The sequence below is a fragment of the Desmodus rotundus genome, chromosome 3 (genome assembly GCF_022682495.2).
Source record: "Desmodus rotundus isolate HL8 chromosome 3, HLdesRot8A.1, whole genome shotgun sequence".
In the NCBI taxonomy this organism is placed as follows: domain Eukaryota; kingdom Metazoa; phylum Chordata; class Mammalia; order Chiroptera; family Phyllostomidae; genus Desmodus; species Desmodus rotundus.
Genome location: NC_071389.1, coordinates 198,928,723 through 198,934,352, shown reverse-complemented (window position 1 = coordinate 198,934,352; position 5,630 = coordinate 198,928,723). Strand labels below are relative to the sequence as shown.

The 5,630-nt window shown below is 60.9% G+C and overlaps 1 protein-coding gene across 1 annotated transcript in view; it reads right to left on the bottom strand.

Moving 5' to 3' along the window:
• The window catches only part of ARHGAP8 (Rho GTPase activating protein 8), a 181,173-nt gene that overhangs the window by 136,180 nt on the left and 39,363 nt on the right, over positions 1–5,630 (bottom strand). The gene's annotated exons all lie outside the window — the stretch shown is intronic.

The following is a 5,630-nucleotide window of genomic DNA, read 5'->3' as shown; positions in this document are numbered from 1 at the left end:
AGTCAACATGGTATTCAATAGTTTCTGGTAACCACATTTCAAAAGCGAAAAGAAATAGGTAAACGTATTTTAATACTACATTTTATTTAACTCGAGATAGCCATATATTGTTACAATGGGTCATCAGCGTGAGTTATTACTGAGCTGCTTCACCGGTCTTTTCCTGTACGGACCCCCAGGATCTGGCCGTCCCTCTCACACCGGGGGACGCCTCAGTCTGGAGCAGCCCACTTGCCGAGGGGCTGCTGTATGCAACCGCGCGGGACGAGGCCAGCTTTCACACTTCTAAATTTGTGTTTTAAGCAACAGGACCTAAGTGAGGCTTTGTTCCGAGTCCCATCATGTAGATGGACAAAGGGAGGGAGGGTCCTCCTGTTTTGGGGTCTTGTTCAAACTTCTCCCTCCCACAGTGACCCCTGTTTGCTCCCCCGTCCCTCCTGTGGCCCCCCTGCCCTCTCACATGCGGGCTCCTAGGGCACTGCTTGGAGGTCACTGTTCCGGGTGACCTCGGAGGGTGACCCCGTGACTGTGGTCGAGGCTGACATTCACCGGTAGGGAAAGGCTGGGAATTCTCTCTCCCAGTGTCCATGCTGCTGACCAAACAAAACTCTGGAAATCTGCCAGCCTGGGGTGGGCTATGCTGCAGTAACAAAGAAGGTCTTCGGCCTCAGTCCCTCAACACCAAGCTGATTCTCGTGCCAGGTTTAATGCCAGCTCCTCACTCCCGGGCGGGCTCCTCTGTACGGCGACTCAGGGACTCAGGCCGCTGCTGTCTTCCACACTTGGCCCCTTCAACTGGCGGAGGGCAGGAGACCTGGGGCATGACCCTGGCCGGACGCAGGAGCAAGACCCCAAGTTAGTGCAAGGGCGGCGGGTCTTCCTGGGGCCCCCGAGGAGGAAATGACACTTTGCAAAGAGCGAGCCCCCTCCTGCTGCAGGGCTCGTATCGGCCGTTTGCCCCCTCTGCTCGAAATGCTCTCTGCACCGGCCTTTTCTCCCAGTTCGGTGCTCGTGGTCTCTGTTCAAATGTCCTGTCCTCAGGGAGGACACAGGAGTGCGGCCCAGTGTGGGGCTTGGTCCTGCCAATTGTATTCCGTGACCTGCGGGGGAGCAGTGGGGCCGGGAGCGATGCAGTTGGCATTTGAGAGCGTCCCTTTGGTGCCTGCAAGACTCAGAGTCTATAATGATCCTTCTATTTTTAAGAAAGGCCGCCTCCCTTGGTGGTGGCCCGAGGAAAGGCAACCCTGCATGACGCCAACTTTGATGAATAATCTTGACACCATCGAAATATTTTCCCAGCACTCCACGGAAGAGGCTTATACATCACTCGGGCGCGCAGCTGTCGCAGCTGAGGGGCCCTGGCTCTCCCCCAGCGAGCAGACTTGCATGAGGCCTGGGGGCCCCGGGCGGGGACGGGGAGGGCAGTGGTTGGCCTTAGGGCACCTGCAAATCTCAGCATCTCAGCCAAGTTCGAGCCGCTTCCGTGTCACGGAGCACCTCCACGTCACAGGCCTTGAGGACTGTAGGCTGCTGCTGGCTCCATGCCAGGTGGGCAAAAGGGTCAAGGCCAGGGACAGCCAGAGCAGAGCCCAGCTGGGTCGCCCCCTGCCCCGGCTGCACCTCGAGCGCCGAGCCCTTCTCAGCGGTCAGTCTTGGGCTCAGCCTCGGCGTGGCCGGAGGTGAGGGTTCAGGCCTCCTGCGCAGTGAGGTGTTTGAACTTCTGCCTGTGTTCTTGGGCCACAGAGGATCTGAGGTTGATGGGGAGCTTCTGTTTCCAGACTGGCCTAGTCTTTGCGGAGAACCCCGAGGCGGCTCTCTGAGGGCTGGCATTTCTGCACCAACTGCAGGACAAGATCGCGGGGGGACTGGAGCCCCTTGGCTCTGGCTGGTGACGCCGCTGCCCGGGGCCACCCACAGTCCTGGCTCCCTCAGAAGATTGGGCCACATGGCTGTACCCTCTGTGAGCACACCCATTGCCCCGGGTGGGCCTTTAGTGGGCACCCAGGTAGCCCTATGTGTGCCCTAGATCTGGGTGCTCCCCAGGGAACGACACCCTCAGCCTCAGACATGATGGAGGGATGCCCCCTGGGTCCCTCACGTCAACACCATCCCATTCTCCACTTATTTACCCTTGACACTTTCCCCACCTCTCAGTTGGCCCTGTCCCTCCACTTCTGTTAACACCTGCCTGTCCCGATGCTGGAATTGGGGGTCTTCCTTCCTGAGTAGGCCAGCTCCTACTCGTCCGTCCAACCGACACGTGCTCACTCCTGTTCGTCGCCTTTCCAGTCCCCCCAGCAGCTGCTTCCTCTGGCCTGGTGCTGCCCAGCCCTCCGTGGAAGTGAAGGGCGTGCCACCAGCCGCCTGGGCTCCCGCCGCCTCCCAGGCACGGTTCCGGGCTCTGTCCAGGGGTGGGGGGCCTCCCTGTGGAGGTGGCGTGGAACGGAGACCAGGCAAAGCAGGACACTGGCCACGTGCATCGGTGGGGACACAGGCTCCACCTCCGGGCCTTGCAGCCGGGCAGGGCACAAGTGTGGAGCAGAGGGTGGTGCTCAGGGCTGTGGCAGAGGGGACTCAGGAGCGGGGAGGGGGCCAGAGAAGGTGACCAATGTTGTTGGGGCAGGGTGGGAGTCAGGGGTCGGCCTGCTCCAGAAACGGCAAGGGTGATTTCGTAGTACAGCACGGGGTGCCATTGTATTCCTTCCTCCCGCCCACTCCTGTATCCACCCACCCGTCACCCACCTGCCCGCCAGCTTGAGGTGGGGCCGGCTTGAGGAAACAACAGCAAGAATGCACATCCCTGACAGGCACACCCAGGCCTCGGCCCACTGGTGATGGCCTTCTAATTGGCCGTGGAGAGTTTTCAACTCAGGCCCTGGCAGCGTCTGGGGGACAAGATGCTGTCAGACGCTTTTAACAAGCCCGGGGCTTTACCAGGCCGAGGTGCTGCTGGACCAGCTCTGAGATAATTGGGTCCTTCAAAGAGCCTCCTGAAGGAACCCTCCCCACTTGGAACCCCGGGGCCCGGGGCACAGGTCCTGGCTGCGGTCCCCCAGCGAGCCGCACACGTCCTCCTCAGCTCCACAGCCTCCAGCATCTGCCGCCCCGGCACACCCTCCCTCTGTGCTGTCACCACCGGGCGCCCCCACCCTGGGGCAGGGGGCAGGGGCCCCGGGGAGCTCAGCGGCCTCCCCTCCCAGGGAGTCACGTGCCCCTTGAGGTGCAGGCAGTGTGGGCCCTGGGCGTTGGAGGAGCCCTGGCCACGCTGGCCTCCAGCAGTGGAGCCGACGCACCTCGGTTGCCTCTCCACGATCCAGATGCCATCGGCCAAAGACTTCTGCTTATTAAAGTCGGGTTCCGACTGGCGGCGCCTTTCGCTGAAGACTGAGAGCGGCCTGCTGGGGGGAGGGGACTGGAGCGGCATTGGGTCCCTCTGGCTGCACACCCTCTAATGCTTGTACTCACCCATCAGAGGCGTGGACGCTCTTGCCCACGCCCCAGAGGGCGTCTGAAGCGCGTGGGAGCAAGTTCACCTTGATACAGAAGGAAAAGGGAAACCCGCACGGGCCTCCTCGGGCTCTGGGAGCCAGACAGGACTGGGTGTGAGTCCTGCGGTCCCCTCCAGCTGTGTGTCTTCAGGAGGCCCCTTCACATCTCTGGGCCTCCGTTTCCTCCCCTGGAGGCTGGGCTGGAGCAGACCCAGTGAAAGTGAAATTAGATACTGAGATAAGATACCTTTGAGGCTCAATGGATGTCTCCAAACTAGGCTTGTTGGAAATGAGGTCAAAGGAACACAGGGCGGGGGCCGGCCACTGTGGCCCAGCCTGGGAACTCAGCCCACTGTGCCCTGACCTGGACGGCTCTGCGGGAGCTGCTGGCTCTGGTCATGGGCCGATGGGAGTGGTGCAGGGCTGGGACAGAAGAAAGGGTGGGGGGCCAGGGAGACTGAGGCACGGCCCTCTCTCTGCTGTCTCACTGAAGGAGCCCAGGCCCGGGGAGGGACGTGGAGCAAAGGGAGCCGAGGCCAGGCCCAGGGCGCACATTGGCTCTGCTTCCAGGCCTCCCTTTGGCTGTGGAGTCTTCTAGCACCCTAATAAAAGTCCCCACTTGGCTGTCGGCTGAGTTTTGGAATTACAGGGTGAACACAAGAACAGGCAGCCGTGGTGAACAGAGTTCTGGGGACCGAGAAGAAGCCTGGCCCTCCTCACAGCCGGCCCCGGCGGGTCCCAGAGCTCTGGGAGCAGGACGTGAGGTCCCGCTCTGAGCCCCGTGTCCCCTCCTGCACAGGCCGCCCGGGGCTCTGAATGCTGCCCTCCGGGTCAGGGGGCTTCTCACAGGTGCTCCAGAAAGATCGGAAGTGTAACGGAGAAGTGAGGACAGTAGCTGGAGGACGCAGAGACATTCGGGTCCTGTGTGTGTGTAACATGTATCTTATAGAAACAGTTTTCTAAAACATTTCATGGAACTAGTCTACATATCAGAACGTGCACAAATCCCAAATGTGCAGCTGGGTGAATCTCCACCCGGCACACACCCACGTACCCACACCCAGACCCAGAAATAAAGCACCCGCGCCTCACAGCCTCCCCTGTGCCCCCTCCAGCCCCTGCCCCTCCCTGTGCGGGCTCCTGCCTCTGCCCCAGGTCTGGGCAGGGTGGTAACGGGCTCAGCCACTTTGCTAACTGCTCGGCAACATCTGCTAAGCTGGACCTCAGTCCCCATGGGACCCGGGGCTCCCGCTCCCGGGCAGAGACTCGGCGGACAGGGCACAGATGGTCACCAAAGAGGCACAGAACATGCCGGAAGGTTTGTGATCGCCTCAAACTGGAAACCACCCATATGCCCAAGGCAGTGGGTGAATAAATAAACTTGGGTGTTCACACAGTGCAATCCTCATAGCAGCCAGGATGAAAGCAGAGCAGACAGAGGCACCGGCAGCGAAGACGCTCACAAACAATGGGGCGTGGGGGGCGCCAGAAGGGGGAGAGCCCAGCCCCCGATGGCACACCTGGCCTCGAGAGGAGGACAGGCAAGAGAGCCCCACGGCAACAGAGTTTTGTTTTGTTCCTTTTTTATTCTTTCTTCCTCTCCTTCCTTCCTTCCCTCGTTCTCTCCCTCCCTTGTTATCTCCCTCCCTCCTCTCTTCCAAATTTGGGCTCCTACTCTGCTCTCTCTCTCTCACACACTCCTGCGTCGGGAAATGATGCCCTCTGACAGGACGCCCTCCCCACTTGAAGGCCGGCGAGTGCTCTGTGCCTGTGGACAATGGACGTGTGTGTGCACTTGTCGCAGGATGCACTCAGCACCTTTGTCGCAAGTCAGGGTGGGCTCCAGGTCACTGTCAGGCACAGGTGCTCTGAAGGCCGTTTGGCTGGAGTTGGAGGTCGGCAGGCGGTAGCGCTCACGTGACAGGAAGTGCTTGCCACGCCCCCCTGTGGGGGTGCCTTCGGGAAGGGAGGCCCAGAGACCCGATGCCGGTGATGCCGTCCAAGCGGGTGACCCAGCAGAAGGAAAGGGTGAGATCTGGTTGTTTCAGTGGCCGCAAGCGGTCGGTTGGCCGGGCAGGCTGCATCTTACGGAGCCACTTTTCGGTGGGCTGTGGTGAGGGTTCACCACATGGGCGCCAGGCC